General features: G+C 38.0%; 1 protein-coding gene across 2 annotated transcripts in view; it reads right to left on the reverse strand.

Annotated features, from left to right (window-relative positions):
- LOC131675479 (inositol hexakisphosphate and diphosphoinositol-pentakisphosphate kinase-like) overlaps positions 1 to 20,475 on the reverse strand; it is a 376,646-nt gene that overhangs the window by 97,846 nt on the left and 258,325 nt on the right. The window lies entirely within an intron of this gene.

The following is a 20,475-nucleotide window of genomic DNA, read 5'->3' on the forward strand; positions in this document are numbered from 1 at the left end:
GCTTATAATTCTTAAGATAGTTATAGATAACTGAGTTTTTTTTTAAATTGTACTAATTCTAGACAAAACATTTCTAACATAATCCATGTATTTTTTTATTCCACACACACATACACACGCGCGCGCGCGCGCATACACACACACCGATTACCATCAGATTTTCACGCCTATTTTCTATAAATTTAAGTTAAAATTTTTCATTTGGAAAAATATAAACGTTTGCATACTAAAATAAGCAAACTTATTAACCGAAAGATGAAAATAGATAAATATTCGATTTCACTTGTACATTTATATATTTTCCAGCATTTTGTTTAATGACCAGACACTAAATGAAATGCTAGATAATACTTGTTGTCTGTCACATACACACATATCTATACTCGTATATCTTCCGGGTCAGCATTGATAATCAGATAAATAACAAGTTTTTCTTAATCACCAAAAGCTAAAAATACCCTAGATTGACTAATTACTTTTTTTATCAATATGTTGATCTAACGTTTAATTCAGAAATTCAAGCAGAGATTTTGAGTCATAACTACAATAGAAAAAACACATTAATAAAAGTTACTAAACTCAAAGATAGACCCTCTACGATCTCTCCAAGGATGATTGCGTTTTGATACGTAGTATGTTTTGAGTCGCGTAAGTGATAAGTATAACTTTTAATTTCTCCAATTGACCTTTTTGATTTTAGGCAACCTGTTATTAACAAATTATTTGCTAGTTTCATCTTTAAAGTTTATCTTCATAACAACTTTGACTATAACTCTGATACCATATCTGTTTTGCTATAAGAAACAGTGTTAACAAGTAACTTGATACTTCAATCATGTGACTTACTCATAGTTGATTAATTACACTCATAGCTGCTTTTTTCTCTAATATTTGAACTTCCATCGTTTTTCTGGAAGTTTTCGGACGAGAAGCAGATGACTCAATGGAGTTGGAAATCTACAAGAAATCGCAAACTAGCTATTCTTCCAAATTATCTTTCTAGATTTGTCGAATAATAAAAGCGAAAGAATTGCACTAGCAAAAATTAGACATATTTTTTTTATTATTACTCCAAGTTTATTCACAATCTGTCTTACGTAAAAAGAAGATAAGAAAATTTTGCTGCTAAGACATACAGGGTAACCTATTTTACTCTATTATATGGAATATCTCAAAATTGTGGTTGGATACAGAAAAATGTTTCATACAAGGGGGCCATCTAATTGTAAACTTATATTTAATCTTGAACTTTATTTTCAAGGTCATTTGAAGGTCAGAGTATTTTTTTAAATGAGAATCCCTATTTTTGTCACCGGAATCAGAAAGAACAGGAAATTTTACGTCCAAAACCATATTCAAATTTTTTTCCTATGACCTTTGGATGGTCATTTCAAGGTCAAATGCTAAAAAGTCCTGTGGATGCTATTTGCTAGTCTTTTCTGATGAATATCAACCTCAATATTACTTGAAAATTGAGAACTTCAAAATGTTGTCCTGATATTTAGCGTTACCCAGAAATAACGACGTAGACGTAGTAAGGTTTTGTTTCCTTTGGGGTGCTTGATTAGTGTAAGTCCCTTTGCTTCTCATGATAGGGCACTTGATTAACGTGAGTCCCCTTGCCTCTCACTTTATGTTTTTAAATTAACCGTTGAGTACGTGCACAATCTGACGGCCATTTTCCCCAATACACAGCTGAATTCTTTTCAAAAAATGTGCTACAGTGGAAAGAACTTGTGGTTAGAACTTGTGAAAAATACAGAGGAATAGAAAACTTGTGTTGATGAGCCTATGAACTTTCGAGTTCCATCTGCTATACAATAATAATAATAATAATAATAATAGTAATATAATTTAATTTTGTGTCGCAGGTAGCTTCAACAGATTTGATAACGAATCGCGAAAAAAACTTACTTTTGTAATTGTGCATCCAAGTACCACCTGTACAAACATTACAGTCCGTGTTAGAGATCGTGCTTAAGCGACGGGCTAACGGATAAGTAACTCAAAATTCAAAATTACGAGAACACCATTTATCTTTATTTAGTAGTTCATTTCTTAAAAATACAAAATGACTGATTACCCCCTAAATAAAATTATAGACATGATTATGATTTTAGGAGAGTGCCGGGGTGTTTACGTTTATACAGCCACACTTTACGCTGAACGTTAGCCAAATAGACGGCATCTAACTTATATTACTATTTGAGAATTAACAACTAGAGCTCGAGATAACTTATAGATACGTATATATTAATATAAAAAAGTAATCTATAACAATTTTGAGCTGTTTACTGTAAAAAAGGTGTCCCAATTACTGATCGGTTTAAACGACTTCAACCTATAAATGATCTAAGACGGCCATCTTTTGAAAAATGAAAAATATAATAGGCTTAGAATTTTCATAATAAAAGTATCTTTTATCAGTTCACAAATATTTTCAAATCGAAACAAGACTAAGTACGATTAGCAGAAAATATAAAAAAATTTATTCAAGATCAGAGATGCTTTGTAATATACTCTCCTACTATTTGTGCAGCTTTGGCAGGATATTTAAAAGTGTTATAGCTAGCGCGTCGCTGGAGTCCACGGAGTTCGCATACAAGGGATAGAAATTCAGTGTGACAGAGATTTCCTTTAGCAAAGCGTCGAGTTGCTCGTAGGTGAATGTTTGATCTTTCATCACACGTTTTAGATGATGCTTAAAACTTTTGACTGTGGCCTCCTATAATCCACCGAAATATAGAGAGAGAGGTGGGTTCAGGTTCGGATTGAATTGCCACTCAATATATTCGTTGGCGGCGTAGTTCTGAATCGCATCTCTAAATTCCGGTGTTGCATGCAGATCGTAGATTTTTCGGAGTTCGTTGTTCATTCTTGTGAAGTTCGTTTCATTATCAGATTCCATGACCCGCGGCTTTACACGAACACTTATGAATCAACGGAAATATGTTAGAAAGCTCTAAGTAGAAAGATCAGAAGTTACCTCAATGTGAACAGCCTTGGATACTATACACACAAAGACACAGCCGTATGCCTTAATAAAACTACGGTTTCGATCTTTTTTTTTATTAATTAAGATTGGGACGAAGAAATCTACTCTCATTTCGGCAAATCCGGTACTAGGAACTATCCTAAACTCTGGTAAGCCAGTCATTTTGTAATGAAGGAACCTTGGTTTCTGTCGAATGTACGGAACGAATCGGTGTAAGATGTGTCTAACTTGATTCTTTCCATTCAGAATCCAGAAATGCTCACGAATTGAGTAAATATTGATTGAATTCCACCGTGAAGATAAGATTTCGATGATGAGCATCACAAATAATAAGATCTGACACGAGATGATTCTGTGCTAGCAAGATTGGATGCTTTTGATTGAAAGGAAGATTAAAATTCTTCAGCCACCCGCCTACTCTAATCAAATCGTCACTATCTAAAAAGGGGTCGATTTCGTTGAACTTAGTTCAATTTTCGAACGTACCGTGAAGTTTTTCGGACGTTTTAGTTTTATTAGATTGAAGAAGCTTAAAGATTAAAAGGACAGGCTCATCGTAAGCTATTTCGGCTGGAGAAAGATAAGGAACACCTTTTCGTGATCTACCGGTTTTTAAGACGTTAATAGGTGCTGGATCCTTATTACGCTAACGAAGAAGATAAGCTATTGACCTAACGAACTCATTAACGTTTACAGGACGGTTTTTCGAAAGCTTAGTCCAAATTAGTACCACGTAACGAATTTAAAAGCCAAAATTTTGAGATTTCCAAGCGTGCTCTTTCGAATGGCATAGGTTAAAAGTGCTGCCAAGGAAGTTTTGCTATAAAAACATCGGAAATAAATAAAACAAGTTGAATTTTTTGTTCAAATCGAATTTTCAATCCCTTAACATGTTTTTGTATGCTCCAAGCTCCTTTATATCGCGTCCTCGATATCTGAAGTGAGTCGTGGGAGCAATCCCTTAATACAGGTACGCAGGGTGGGATGTTTTGAACGAGCCCAGGAGGGAAGGCTTAGCTAGTTGATCGTCTTAGGAATTTCCTCTGGCTGTCCTAGCTGGGTCTCTCTTCTGATATCCTAATTTGGGTTGACCTCTGCGGGGTAGTGGTACCAGGTCAAACAAATCTCATAAGATTTGTATACCGCGCGCTTCCGACGTGGTAGACGTCGGGACAATTAGAGTCTCGTCGCGCCCAAACCGTGGGTCAAGCCTTTAGTTTCGCTTTCCTTGAGCGTCGAACTTTGAAAAGATCGGTACTCCTTTCGAGGAGGTCGCTGTCTTAGATTAACAAGGTTCCGACTCACTGTGAGCGTCAGGGATGTCGTAGCAAACTTGACTTCCGGATCTCCAAAGTATTTAAAAGCGAAGGAGTGAAAGACAGTAGGCTATGCCAACCTTTGGCGCCCAGGGAGAGAGGTGGTAATGTTTGATTACGCTGTGCCTTCCTCAAAACGGAAAAGTGTAAACAACGCATACACTGTCATCGAGATAACAAGTCAATTAAGTTGTCCTTTGAACGAATGTCTCCGTTGGACTTTCTCATTGAATTTCTTGATGTCCATTAATCATCAGACTCATAAGTTTCCAACACATCAGGGGCCTTTTTTAGCCAACATAAAACTATCATGAATCCAACCAGAAGCTCACTCACTCGACAGGGAAATCTAGCTGATCTTTGCATTCGACGTAGATTCTCTTTAAGAGCTTAACGCTAGCCAGCTCTAGTCGAGGGATTGTATGATAACTCAATAAAGCGACGTTGGATTTGCTACAAATTAGCCTTACAGTAACATATCCTAACGAATCGGTAGAACGAACGAAGAGACAGGCACTGTCCCCATTCAGTGATGCATCGCAAAACCGTAAACGGAAGTTGTTCGGCTAACGCTATCCATTTCGAATGAACGTTTTGAGGTGACAATTTATCTCAGGTGAGATTGACCCTTCAAAACTCCTGTATCAAAGTTTTGGCGGACAAGGTTAAGGGATCTGACAATCCGATAGAATCGCAAATATCCGTGATTTGAGATAAGAAGTTCCTCTTACAAGGAGAGATTGAGCTTCATAGGACACCAAATTACTCGAAAAAAATCGAGTGTATTCTACATTAAAAAGAAATAACCGTGTTTTGGTATTTTTTCCCATAGGCTTCTTGAGCCGGGAAAAAAAATAATGAATATCCCCAAGTTTACAACTTTCTTCGATTTATGTGGATTTTTGGCGCTTCATATAACTGTTGTTACTCCCGTCTAGAAGTAAATTTTTAAACATGTGACGGCTCATCTGAAAACTTCTGTCAAACACTTTTATATGACCTATTGAGCGAATAAATTATTTATGCATAGCCCGATATATTGCATTCTCCAGAAAATTACTTATCTTATGCCTAATCTAATTGAAAGAAAATTATTCATATTTTCGAGATTCGAATGTCTTTATAAAAAAGAGAATCAAGCAAAGTGAAACCAATTTATCGTGATCTTATTACCTGTTAATGTGTGTATATACACGTTCCACTATGAGGTAGTATAATTTCATCTTTATAATTTAAACGGGGGCGTGTGGTTCGGCGAGGGCCAACCGTAATCTGCCTAATTTCTAAACGTAGGACAATTCGCCTTTCTCTCTCACTCATGCGCAACTATCTTTCTCGCATCTGCACGGTAGCTATCTGTCTCTCCCAAATCGCCTGCTTGAATACCCGTCCGCTGATCAATTTTAGTTCTCGGTAACCTTCATGTCGATCGCGCGTAACTTTGTCAAATTCGCAATCAAGGCGGGTGCTTTTAATTTTTGCACCTCAGTTGAAACGGCGTAGAAATCCGACTTAACGAACGCAGATATGCGAGGACTATCAGGTTTAATAGCGATAATTCCTCATGATAAAGGATATATCCACGAAAAAAAGTCCGAATATGATTTAAACGAACCTCCGCATTCATCACGTAAACCGGAGTTTCTTTTAAAAATTCTTGAAGAGACTTGATTGACCTCTCTAATGATTAACTCTTAAATTCAATGATCTTAATAAGTTTATCTACTGCATCAGTCGTCTCAAAGGCTTCAATTAATTAAGAAACGAATTTCTACTTGAGTCAATTTCTGGTCCAGTCAACCACCGTCACATACAGAATGAGAAATAATTACTAAATAATAAACGAAGAATTTAGAATAAATGAGTTACCGTATTTTCAAAGAACCTACTCAAATCTAAAATTAAATAAAATTTAAACCAAGGCAGCTTTACGCAAGTCATCCAAGTTAGATTGAAATTCAATTGATATTTTAATCACGACAAAGTTGAATGAGAAAGAATAAATAATTAAAATTTCTACTCTACGAAATTGTAGATTTTTAAATTGAAAAAGATGTAAAAAATGTAGATTGTAAGGCGTTGAAAATTACTCTACTGTATAAAATACTGAAATGTTACTAACTAACTACTGTAAAACAAATTCGAAATTTAATTGGTGATCACGATCTAGTAAATTAAACAAGGTTAAAATGCTTAAGTTAGAACAAAGTGCTACGATATATATATATATTGTAACGGGGTATCACCGTTTAATTATATTTTTATTCGCGCGACTTTGTTGAAAGGGCGAACGTAATTATCTATGCTCAAAATGTAGTCCGGAGAGCATGCGGAGACAGGCGTCAGTCAACCAGTAATTCTAATTAACCTATAATAAAGTGAGTGGAAGCAATAAGAAATAAGCGAGTCGAAAACACTTGTTAATAACACGAACAGAACCTTTTATTATCATTTAAATGTTACATAAGGTTGGCCCGCGCGTTTGTTTACAACGCCGCTCGCTCATCGACAACACGTATGGTCGGGACGCTCGCTGCTCTTTGTTATTGGAGCCGTTACATGCACGCTTCGGGTTTCGGAAATTAATTATTAGACATGCAGCCGCGATCGCGAGATTAAGCTGGCCAGCTTACCTTAATATCGCAGGCGTACGAAGGTGTTACAGACGACTCGCACGGCGAGAAAACTGTTCTATTGTTTATGTCGCGGATCGCGAGTTTGCGCACACGATAGTTTCGCCCTCGATGGCAAAACCTCACACATACTCTCCTGATTTCGCCCGGGGGGGGGGTGACACTCCTCCGTCGGCTCAGGTCTCTCCCTCATGCGGCCGTACGACACTTGGTAACAGCGGTCACTTCTCTGGATCACTGGCACGTATTTTTTGTAGGCTTCCGGTATCGGCGGCGCGTAAATCGGTGTTAGCGAAACAAAAGCGAGCGAATGTGATGATGGCCAGTGCTTCACTAGTTCGGTTTCAATCGCGCGCGTTCCATCTGCTCGCGTGCAGAATTCCTTCGTTACGTATTTCGTCCCCCCGGTAGTTGCTTCCCTCCCAGGCAGCAATTAAGTTAGGTTATCAGCGCTAATTTGACGTTTACCGTCACAATATATATATATATATATATATATATATATATATATATATATATATGCGTGTGTGTGTGTGCGTGCGTGCGTGTGTGTGTGTGTGTGTGTGTGTGTGTGTGTGTGTGTGTGTGTCTGTGTGTGTGTGTACATATTTATTGGCCCACCCAGAGAAAAAATTACATAAAGATAAAAGTTTTTTTACTAAGGAAGTATTCATCCTATAAAAGCCTCCGGAAGCTCATTTTGTAGGTTCTGGCGATTACTTTGAGGTACATTCCCTATCGAATCAATTAATAATTTTTTTTCTATGTTTTCTCCATACATAAAGATAAGTAAAAAATCAAAAATTTTTTGCCCACTTTTAAGTCTGAACATTTTTATGAAAAAAATTTGCACGATAAATCTAAGCGGAGGATTTGGAAGCTTGTTTAAAGAGCTTTCGAATGCAATGTAGCAGGATGTTTTTTCATAATTAGCTTAAAAGTTACAGACGTTTGAAAGAAACAAAAAAACTTTTTTTTAAGAATTATTATTTTGGTACCATCGACTCGTACAGAAGAATTTTACTTGGAAAAAATGTATGATTTATAGCATAAAATCGACCTAAATTTTCTCTTATTTATTTCGGAAAATATTTGTTCCTAAATTTTGGAGTCTATTATTTTATGACTTTGTGGTATTCTTTAATAACTAGAATACTTTATTATAGATGAAAAATTATCATTTTCTTAATAAGGAACAATAAAAAAATCAATAATATAGAAAATATCAAATAATCAGTTTTTATTAGTCCATTATCTAAATAAATAATAAATATTCTGACCTCTGATGACTGTCAAAAAGTAGTCGAAATAAATATAATAAATAGATAAATTATCAATCCATACGTTTTGATAGCTTTAGAAATTGATGTTTCTTAGTAGTAATAATAATAATAATAATATGCAACGGTAGTCGATTCGATTAATCTATTCGTTCCCGATTCGTCTATTCGCGATGTTAGTTTGAACGACTAACAATAAGAGAGAGAGGGAGAAAGGGCGCGCCAGGTTTTGAAAATAGACAAATAAGCCTCAGCTGCTTTCATGAAAGTACCGCCAAATATTTTGCATGGAGTTTCGCCGTATTTTATCGAAAGTTTTGGTGGGATTTTGATACGTGCGTAAGTGCAGCGAGTAAGCAGCAGCATCATAGCAGCAGCAAGAAGCAGCATTACAACAGCAGCAGATATTTGTATCGAGGCAGCGCAGCTGATTGATCCAAAGAGCACGGTTGATTTTATTCAACAATTACGGCTGATCACCGTAATTGTACCGCAGGGTAGGTGCACCTCCCTTTATTATTGCGCGACGAAATACTTTCGAAAGTATTTTTTAAATCGCATTAGATTTTGCGGCAAATTACGAATTCTCTCTCTGTCTCTGTCTCTCTCTCTCACCGAATTATAATCAAGAATTGTAAATCCTATTCGCGTGCGTTAGTCTTTCGGTCCATAAAAAACTGTAGTTTTGTATTAATTAAACTTTATTAATTTTATTCGCCGTTTAATTCATTTCGTTCCCTAATAGTTGATAAATCTATAAAGACTTAAGTCTTAATTAGATTTCGTCTAGGGGATTAGGCGGATTAGGTATTAAGTCATTCATATAGAAGATTGATAGAGTGTCACAAGTCAAGTGACTTAAGGTGAGAGACAAAATCAATAATCCAATTATATTTATTTCATAGACCATGTAAATAATATAGCATCACATACGCTTTAATCCATGCGAAAAGCAGCACCCAAAAGCCAGATAGTTAAATGATAAACTCGTCAACGTGATTATTCGCACTAAGATTATGGTAATTACAAGACTGCAATCATGTAATTACGTCAATTGTAGAGTGATGTTCTTGGGGTTGGGTTCTGAGTGTCAGGTTAATTTTTCGACTAGCCTGGAGTTGCGTAAATTTTCCTGAGAAAATTTCTTCCCGAAATACTGGAAAATTTCTATTTTCGTTTTACGGCCGTTAAGATGAGTCTATTAAAATAATGTTAAATGAATAAAATAATACTCATTTTAAGCTCCGAATCAAATCATAGTATTTAAAACTAAACAAATATTGTAATTAATATTATAAAAAAAAAATAAATAGTGTTTTAGCAGCCATAGTAGTTTCATAATAAATCAGACGAGTTCACAAATAATTAATCATAAGATTTCTGTATTTTTGCGTCATATAAATTTAATATTGATTCCCTAGTCTTAAGTAACAATGTTGAATTGCAATTAAGTACTGCGACAAACACCTATTTGCTGAAATTAATTAATAATTATTGATCATAAGAGGACTTTTTCGAGGACTTTTTTGAGGACTTTTTTTAATGACTGTTTTGAGGACTTTTTCCAGGACTTTTTCGACTATTTTTTTGAGAACTTTTTCGAGGACTTTTTCCAGGAGATTTTTGAGGACTTTTTCATTTTGAAATATGATATTTATTTTTAAAATTATTTTCGAGCATCATTTTGACATTTTTTAATAACTATACTTTTATTATTTTATTGTCAAAATTAAATACTTATTATATTGTTAAACCTTTTATAGCTAGTAATTTTTATTTCTGTTACGTAAGTTACTACACATTTTGTTGAGCGTACCGTGATTGTGAAGGTACTCAATCGAATCTTATTATTAATTTCTATTAATTAATTAGGATAAAAAAAACCCTCGAAAAAGTCCTCGAAAAAGTCCTCGAAAAAGTCCTCAAAACAGTCCTCGAAAAAGTCCTCAAAACAGTCCTCAAAAAAGTCCTCGAAAAAGTCCTCGAAAAAGTCCTCGAAAAAGTCCATGAAACAGTTCTCAAAAAAGTCCTGGAAAAAGTCCTCGAAACAGTTCTCAAAAAAGTCCTGGAAAAAGTCCTCGAAAAAGTCCTCGAAAAAGTCTTGGAAAAAGTCCTCCAAAAAGTCCTCGAAAAAGTTCTCAAAAAAAGTCTTCAAAAAAGTCCTCGAAATAGTCCTCAAAACAGTCATCAAAAAAAGTCCTCAAAAAAGTCCTCGAAAAAGTCCTCTTATGATCAATAATTATTAATTAATTTCAGCAAATAGGTGTTTGTCGCAGTACTTAATTGCAATTCAACATTGTTACTTAAGACTAGGGAAACAAAATTAAATTTATATGACGCAAAAATACAGAAATCTTATGATTAATTATTTGTGAACTCGTCTGATTTATTATGAAACTACTATGGTTGCTAAAACACTATTTAGTTTTTATTTATAATATTAATTACAATATTTGTTTAGTTTTAAATACTATGATTTGATTTGGAGTTTAAAATGAATATTATTTTATACATTTAACATTATTTTAATAGAGTCATCTTAACGGCCGTAAAACGAAAATAGAAATTTTCCAGTATTACGGGGAGAAATTTTCTCAGGAAAATTTGCGCAACTCCAGGCTAGTCGAAAAATTAACCTGACACTCAGAACCGAACCCCAAGAACATCACTCTACAAGTGACGTAATTACATGATGGCAGTCTTGTAATTACCATAATCTTGGTGCGAATGATCACGTTGACGAATTTATCATTTAACAATCTGGCTTTTGGGTGCTGCTTTTCGCATGGATTAAAGCGTATGTGATGCTATATTATTTACATGGTCTATGAAATGATTATAATTGGATTATTGATTTTGTCAATTAATCGTGCGTCCTCATAATTTTATATTATTGTCGATCAATCGATAGGACTCGATCTATAAAATGAATATGAGTCTATCGGTTTGGGGAGCTCATGTCGCGCATCAAGGTAAAGCACCGCTTCCATATAGCCGCGGCGCGCGCTGGCTAGCCCCCCTAGCCGCTCCGCACTCGCCCTGGCTTTTAAAGCCGCGCGCTGATTGGTCGATCTTTCAAGTTAATTATCTAATTACCTAACTATCGGAAAAAAACTAATAATGGCGTCTTGAATAACTTTTCAAAACAAATCCAACGGTATCCATACTTACATATATTTTTGAATCACCCTGTATATGTATTAACAGAAATATCTAACAAGGGAACCACCCCAACCCGACCTCACCGATTTGAATGATTTTATACATTTAAATTTATTTTTAGTCAGCGTGCTTAGTTAGGTAATACGAGCCGATACGAGAAGCGTAAACGTCTAAAGCATATGTGCGAGAGAGAAAGAGACGGAATGCGAGGGACAAAGAATATATAATAATATATAATAATATTTCTCAACATCAAATGAATATTTTTCAGTAAACTCAACGTTAAAAAATTTCTTATAAAAAGGCGCTTTTAAGGACATAACATTTATACCGCATGGTTGCAACCTTCTTTTTAATAGGGGTAAATACTCGTACACTATTTTTTGTACTGTTTTACGACATTTAATATAGTAAATCAGCTCGAGTGATTTAAAAATCGCACTGATAATGAGAAAATACCAAAATTAAATTGACGTGTTTCCGGATTTAAAAAAAAAATATTTAAGAGGTGTTTCACGCCCGTCAAACTATCAGCAGGTTAATCCACCTAACCCTAGGATAAACAAGTTTAGTCGTTTGTTATTTCTTGAAATAATTTAATCCTATGCATGAGCGAGCTACCTCCACTAACCAACCTGCCTCTAACCCACCAAACTCCCATAAACTACCCTTACCGAACCACATGCAGGCTAACCCACCTAATCCTGTGAAAAGCAACTTTAGTCGTTTGTTATTTCTTGAAATAATTGAATTTTACACCATAAACGAGTTATCCCAGCTGTATAACATACCTCTTATCCACCTACCCCTAACCTATCTAACCCCCACCCTTATAAATCACCCTTACTGAAACACAAGCAGGCTAAACCTCCTAACCCTGGGAAACATGAGTTAAGTCGTTTATTATTCCCTGAAATAATTTAATCCTACGCCTGAGTGAGCTACCTCAACTAACCAACCTGCCTCTAACCCACCAAATCCCCATAAACCACCCTTACCCAACCAAATAACAGGTGGTTAACTTTGCGAGAATTGAGTTTATCAATTGCTTTTTCTTAAAATAATTGATTTCTACACCATACGTGAAGGTATCCCATTTTTTTTTAATAAAATATATCTGTAGCTCAAACATAATTTATGACTGTTACGTGACGTTCCATTATGTTATAATTATATTTTACGATTAAGATTTCGCTCTCGAGAATTCCGTTCGAACATAGTAATAAAACACTATAGCTAGCAGTATTCATGTGCGCGACTCGGTGGGAATGAGCAGCAGAGGCTGATTCACGCTGCTGCAGCATGCTGCGACAGCATGCTGTAGTCAGCGTGCTTAGTTAGGTAATATGAGCCGATACGAGAAGCGTAAACGTCTAAAGCATATGTGCGAGAGAGAGAGAGACGGAATGCGAGGGACAAAGAATATATAATAAACCGGTGAAAACAACGAGGAGAGATTAATCAATCAGGACTGAGCGCTAGAGCAACTAGGCCGCAATATTTCCGCATTACAGAGTTCATCTCGCCGATTGAAATCGAAATTTAGTTTGATTCGTCCGAGTTATCCGGTATTATTCCTTTACTTAATTAAAAGTTGAGTTCAGTTTGAGTGTTAGTAAAAGGCAAAGAAACACAGCAACCGTACAGCCAACTTGTTCACGCCGCTAGGACCAAGAAAAAAATATAAATTAATCCACAGTATTAATTGGACATATACGTATATACGTGCACATTTGACGGGGCTTACAATCCATTTAAAGAGAAATAGATAGGAGAGAGGGCCGATAAATAGAAAATAATATATAAAGGACCGATTGTCAATAACTTTATTTAAAAAATAAGTGAGTACCATATTGTTTATAGATAATAGACAACACGAGGCGAAGAACACGCGTCTATATATATGTATATTGTGACGGTAAACATCAAGTTAGCGCTAAATACTTAACCTTATTGTTGTCCGTGAGGGCAGCACCTGCCGGGGGGACAAAATACGTAACGAAGGAATTCGGCACGCGATCAGACGGAACGCGCGCGATTGAAATCGAACTAGTGAAGCATCGACCATTATAGTGCCCGTCCGCTTACGTTATCGTCTCTTCGATTCACGTGCCCTTGACGCTTTAGCAATAACAACGACGAGAGATCCAGGAGTACAGCCGCCAAGGAGCCGTCGAGTACGAGCCAGAGGCCAAATCCAGAGAGAGTGTGGAAGGTTTCGCCATCGAGGGCGAAACCGGTGTGTGCGCGTATTCGCGACTCGCGAACGATAAGACAGCGTTAAACTGTTCTGTGCTGTGCGACCCGTGATAGTTTTCTCCGATCGCCTGCAGATAAAAGGTAAGCTGGCCAGCTTAATTACGCGATCGGAATTGCATGACTGATAGATAACTCTCGGTATTCGATGCGTGCATGTAAGGCTCTAGTAACAAAGAGCAGCGAGCGTACCGGCAAAGCGTGTTGTCGATGAGCGAGCGTGCATGTAAACAAACGCGCGGGCCGATCTTTTGTGAGTTTAGAGGGATAATAAAAGATCCAATTTATATTACTAACAAGTGTTTTCATTCATTCTCTCTTCTCACATAGCTTCCACTCAATTTAGTTTAGGTTGTAAACGATAATCGGTTGATCGGCGTATGCTTTCTCGTGCTCTCCCGTAATAGCAGTGAGCTTTGACAATTTCGCGTGTCTTTTCAAGGTAATCACGCGATATATTAATTAAACGGTCATACCCCGTTACAATATATATATATATATATATATATATATATATATATATATATATATCTCTTTTTAATTTTCGCTCTATCATTTATTCATGTACTTAAGCTTTATAAAATAAATTTTATAAATACTATTAAACGCGCTTGAGTATATCCATATGCTTCCCCGTTATTGCTTATTATATATATAACCGATTACGGATAAATATATACGAATACGTCCGATCGACTATCTCACGATCGCGGTATCGGGAGTCCGGATTCAAATCTACGAAGACTTTGTTATTGACGCGCGAACGGGACGGGGTGCCCGAGAGCCTGATTGCCGCCCGAGTCAAAGGCCGCTCGGCTGTTGAAAGGCCTTCGTACGGGACAAACTTGCCGCGCGCGAGTTATCACCCATCAATGACAAATAAAGATATGTTTAATACATTTTATTTTAATAGTACCAAAATGGCGAGAAATATCTCTTAAAAATAAACACGAGAATAACACGAGGTTTAATTATCATTTATAGATCTATACATATATATTTATATTCGTATATAGATTGTAACGAGTGTCGCTCGTTAAAGGTGCAACCTAAGCGCCCCTATCGCGTGGAGCTACGTAAAAGCCGGGCCGCGGAAACAAACCCAAAGAGCGAGAGAGAGGAGAGAGATTAGAGCGCCGACTAGCACGAGTCAGGCGCGCGTACCGCTGAACATTAGAAATAATAGGAAGGGGAAAGAGAGCGATCGGGCCGCCGGCCGGCGCGCGCGCGTCAACGAAAGAAGGTATGAGGAATTAGTCAAGTCCGGACCTGCGGATAGCGAGAACGGAAGTGCGAAGTGATTAGACCAGCGAGGTTCGAGAGACAGCCTAGCCGATAGTGTACGAAGATCCGATAGCACAAAGGTCACCAAGGAAGCATCTCTCAGACAAAGGTCGTTCGCTGCCCACTATCAGTTGCCCAGAGCGATCTGAGGCAATAGTCGAGGGTCGCGGGCAACTGCAGATCCGGGCGGCGAAAGTTCCGACTGAGAGGTCCCTCATCGAGAAGCGACAGGAGCCAACGCGATCTGTATACGTCGCCAGTGTTATTCGACTTTCAGCGACAGGTTCCCGCAACGTAAGTCCCCGACTTTAATTGTAAATGCGTGCGAGCGGGAAGTGCGATTAAATAGTGCGTCTTCTTTCTCTCTCTCGCCGCGTGCGCGGAACACTCGACAAAACCTCTCGGCCGCGGTATTACAATTGTAAACTTGAAGTGACGGGCGTAAATAAAAACACCGATTCTTTCGATAATCGACCTGCAGTTATTTCTTTCAAATCCCCTTGGTTGTTCACTCTCGACGCCCACGACAGAACCTGCCCGACCACGAGTCACTGGGCAACCCGGATTTCCACACGTGCCTTGCACGTGTAGGTTTTCACGGGCTCTGGGGCGGAACGTCGAAAGATCGACGCCGTTCGAACGAGTTGATCGAGGCGGCGGTCAGCCTCGCGACGCAGGGAACAACCATTCCTTAACGGGTAAGAATTCTGTTCGCTCCCAGAACGAAATTCCCCGTTACAAGATACATAAATATATTTACGTTAGAGCCATCGTAAGCGATACTACATATATTTTGATTTTTCATAATAATTTTCATCTTTTTCTTTTTTTTTTATTTATTGGTAAATTAAAATGTATCATTCAACGAATTCCTTACAGAAATGATAATCATCGAAAAAATGTTTGAAACATAATGATCTTCTATACCAACCACACCGTATTGTAGCAAGATTTTTACATGCTTCTACTTCACAATGTATATTGCAAGAATCTCCAAAACTAAAATCTACAGGGTTATCTGTTTTAGCTGGTTTTCCAGCAATGTAGCCGCTTTTATACCAAGTGTATTTAAAAATATTTGTATATCTTGGTGAAGAAAGCTGATTATGGACAAGAGACTGCATTTTTATGATCTTATTTCTTAAATGTAGATTCATTTCATAATCCATCAAAATTACTTGATCTGATAAACGTCGAACGAAGTTTTTCCAGATACGAAATCCATAAACATCGAGTGGTTGGATGTTCCCTGTCGTTCCTGTGGGAATTTTTTTTTATATTAACAATTTTGTTTGTTGGCATCGTTTCCCTTGCAGCTTTATCGCAATGTCCACTCCAAGAGTCGAATAACTCTTTGTTTATAATCAAATATGATTTCTTCATCATCATTTGTGCACTGATTTATTGGTGCAAATCAGGATCAGGAAAGTGATGTTGAACTTCATCTTCAATTATTTTAGCATCAGTATCTTTATAATCTTCAGGAATATCTAACGTCTCTTCAACAATCATATAGTATCAATATCATAAAACTCATACACGGCATCTATTAATATTTCTTTCAACTTTTCTGACAATTTTAATTCTTTGAAATTAATCTCACTATCTGTTATTTGTAAACTTTGAAAATATGCTAATAATAAATTGACTACGTTCAAAGGATTGATCTTCATGTTTTAATCTAAAACAAAATCAAGATATAAATACTCTGTTTTGCAGTTGAATAATTTTATAAAAGACAAAAGAAAACTTAGTCTATAGATAGAATTCGACCATACGTTTTTAACAGTTATATTTCACACGTTTACAAATCAAAATATTTGAATAAAATTATATATGATAAGTGACATAAATACTTACGTAGTAGACAAAAACTTTTCTTCTTGTTATGTACTATATTTTCGTGTTCGGGAAATTTGTATGTAAATTATAACGAGCGGGCTCGTTAAGAGATGAATGAGCGATTTTCGAAAAAGCGCGCCATGCGCGAAAGACCCGCGCAGCGAGAAAGAGACAGAGATAGCTACGACACGCGGGCTCAAAAGAGGACACGTGAGACCGGCAAGCGGATAAGACACGCTCGGAATCCTTTCGTTCATCGGTGTGGGAAAATTGAGTGAGATATCGATCCCGCGGATTGAGAGTTCGAGAAGTGCGAGCACAGTGACCGAGGAAGGAATCCCGCGAAGATCCACGTGTGAGGACGAGCGAATTGAAGACCGCCATCCGAATAGCGAGAGCCGGCTCGTCGCCCACAATCCAAGAGGATCGACTCGCGGGCCTCCCAGCCTCGACAACCCTGGGCGACGGCCCTCGCGGAAACAGGCACGGGAGATAAAGCGAAGCTGTCTGCAGCAGCGTTCGCCCGCGTAAGTCTCCTTCGTTGTAACATTATTGCGTGCGAGAATCCCGGGAAGCGAGCGTACGTAAACAGTGTCGGCTGCGTGCCATCCGTAATCGTATTTTCAGTCTCTCTCTCACGCGTACGTTTAATTAGGCTGTGCGTCGCGAATCTCTCGGTCAAGGTGGAATGTGCGCTAATGTGAAAATAAGTGATGAATAAATTCGCTGGAAATATACTAAGCAAGTCGGTGAATTCATTCGATAGCCCCGAATTTTCTCTACGTTCCCTTCTCCTTCGCAACGTTTTCTAAGAACCTTCGACCATCGCTTTTCTTTGTTGATCCGTGCTTTCGCGCTCGTTTTCAGGTTGCGCGTCCAGCACAGAGCTAGCCAAAAGAGGGAAACAGCGGTGACATATAAATTTTGCTAACGGACGACGATTTACTTCTAAAGAAATCAACAACCGTTACAAAATATAGAAATAAGTTTATTTATAAATCTAGCACTATAAAAAAACTATAACTTTTTAAATACTTGACTTTTCTTCAACTACTATGAATAATGAAATATGTATCGGATGTCTTATTATCGTAAGGGGTGTAGATTTGATATAACTTATCTTCTTCGAGCCATTGATAAGACAAAATTGTAATTAAGATAAAGTGTACAGCAAAGTAAAGTACCAACAAAAAGTAAACTAAACCACAAGTGAAAATTGAAAAAAGTAAACAGTTTATAAGTATAGGAATTGAGACTATAATAACTATTTATAACTATTATAAAATCAATTATTTGTTATAATTTCTTTTCTCATTGACAAATTGTAAATGATTAAAAAAGAAATAATAACAATATTAAACTTCCACTTTTGAAATTAATGATTTTTATTAAACTGTTTTTACTTGTTATTTTTCTTTATTACGAATTAACTTTACGTTTAAAAAATAATAACTATTATTATTACTCTTTTATACATAGTGCAACGGTAGTCGATTCAATTAATCGAACCGTTCGCCATTCTGATTTTCGCGCGTTAGTTCTAAGTATTCAGAGAGAGAGGGGGCGCGCGATCTTTCAAATTAGCAGTTACGTCTCAGCTGTTGTGACAAGTACATATCGCCGAAGTTATTAGCACTGTTTTTTTCTCGCCGAGTAATAGTTTTCCTGGGACAATTTCGTGCGTGAGTGTGATAGCGATATTACAGCAAGTACGGGGCTTCGGAAGCAGTTTGCAGCTGATAAGCAGAGTGAGGCAGCGCAGTCAATTATTCAAAGGACAGAGGCAGTTGATATTTTGCTGACATCAACAATTACGGCTGATCACCGTAATTGCACCGCAGAGTAGGTGCACCTCCCTTTATTATCGCGTGTCTAAATATATTTATTATTTTGTTCAGCCGCGTTAGCGTTGATAATTTTGTATTCGCGCCGAGCGTTAGATCGCGCCAATTTTCGTATCTTCTCTCTCTCTCTCTTTCTCACCGAAAGTTATTTAATTGTAAATCCTGTTCGCGTGCGTCAGTCTTTCGGCCCGATAAAGACTGTAGAGATTTTTATTAATAAAATCTATTAAAATTATTCGCCGATTTCGTCATATAATTTTTCCTAATAGATTAAACAATTGAAATAGGCTTAAGTTTTAATCCGATCATAGCTAGGGGATTAAGTGGATTAGGAGCAAAGTCGATTACACTTAAAACTCATCGTGTGTCACAGGGCACGTGACTTAAGGTGAGTTCAACTCCACTTGATCGAAGACAACCAAGTTAAGTCAGCTGACGTTAAGGCGAATACACGTATTAACATACGTGTTAACGGAGCGGCGGTTTGCTCTGCATCGTGGGAGTTTGCTCTTATATAAATTTCTCATTTTGCAGGTTTATCCCCCCCGTTACATGGCGCCCAACTGGTATTAAGACCCGTGTCGTGCGAATAGGATTGTGCGTCGAAGGTAATCGACGCACGAGAGAGAGAGAGACGATTACGCGAGCGCTTAGGAAGGTAGAGCGAGATCATGAGCGGTACGCCCTCTGCTGGGGAAAAAACGAAACCACTTCGAACCTTTGGTTAAAAATTGTTAAGATTATTGTAAAAAGGGCCGAAAGCGATAATACTTGGTAGGTCGAAGTGATTTCAGATCGTACGGGAGAATCAGGTGTTAACCCATTTCAACCATAGTTTGGTGTATAAAGGGGGGTTGGTAACACCTGATCAACGATAAAGCAGAGAGCGCGACCCAAGCGTGCAGTCCAAATATTAGCCAGGCGGGGCAAGCAAACAGTAGGCTCCGACCTTAGGTAGGATATTTTTATAATATTTATAGAAAGTTTGCGGAGACTGGACGCGCTCATAATCTCCTTTTAAAAGGCCTTATAAAAGGAGGCATTAAAAGTAGTGACACTAAATAGTGTACACCCGCTCATACCTTGGGTGATAGGAGGCGGTAGTGGTCGATTAGGCCGAAATTTTAAACCTCAACCGCATCCTACACCCGTGCGGAGGCAAGATGGCTCTGTTGTCAGCTCAAATCGACAATTGGGCATTAGAGCTGACCTCCGCACAGCGCGAACATTATTTAGCGGATTTGGAGCTGCGCAAGGATGGAAGTGTCATCCAACAGGCGGCTAGGCTTGGGAGATGGTTGCTGGGTGAGTACACCGCCACAGATTTTCAAGAGACCACGCACAGCAAAGAGGTAGCGGGGCGCAGGAGGCGATCCCGACAAGCGTGGCTCGACACAGTCTGTGACGAGTTGGAAAACTCCACCACGGATGATAACAGCGACCATCCCCTCAGGATCATCAATAGGGGGGGAATATCATTGACTGACATGTCAAGGACATTCACCTGCTCGGATGAGGACTCTGAGGGTGAAGCCAGCCGCCAAGAAGAGGATGAACTCATCCAGAAGGCCCTTAGCACGCAAGAGCAGGAGAAGGGGGGGAAGAGACGGAGCAATCCGGACCCCAGGTCGCAGGAATCCTGCACTCGGAAGGAACCTCAGGAAGAATTATCCTTGAGTGAAGCCTTCCGAGAGATAGAGTATCTGAAGGAGGGAATAGACCATAACCAAAAGTTGGTAGGTCGAATCCTAGAAACCCTTCAGACTCTGCAGGGATTACAGGTGTGTGCGAAGCGCGAGGCGCAGGACATGCGCATACGAATTCGAGAGCTGGAAGACGCAATGCATGACATGGCCAGTGCTA

The sequence above is a fragment of the Phymastichus coffea genome, unplaced genomic scaffold (genome assembly GCF_024137745.1).
Source record: "Phymastichus coffea isolate CEN01 unplaced genomic scaffold, Cenicafe_Pcof_1.1 PCOF00023, whole genome shotgun sequence".
NCBI classification, from domain to species: Eukaryota; Metazoa; Arthropoda; class Insecta; order Hymenoptera; family Eulophidae; genus Phymastichus; species Phymastichus coffea.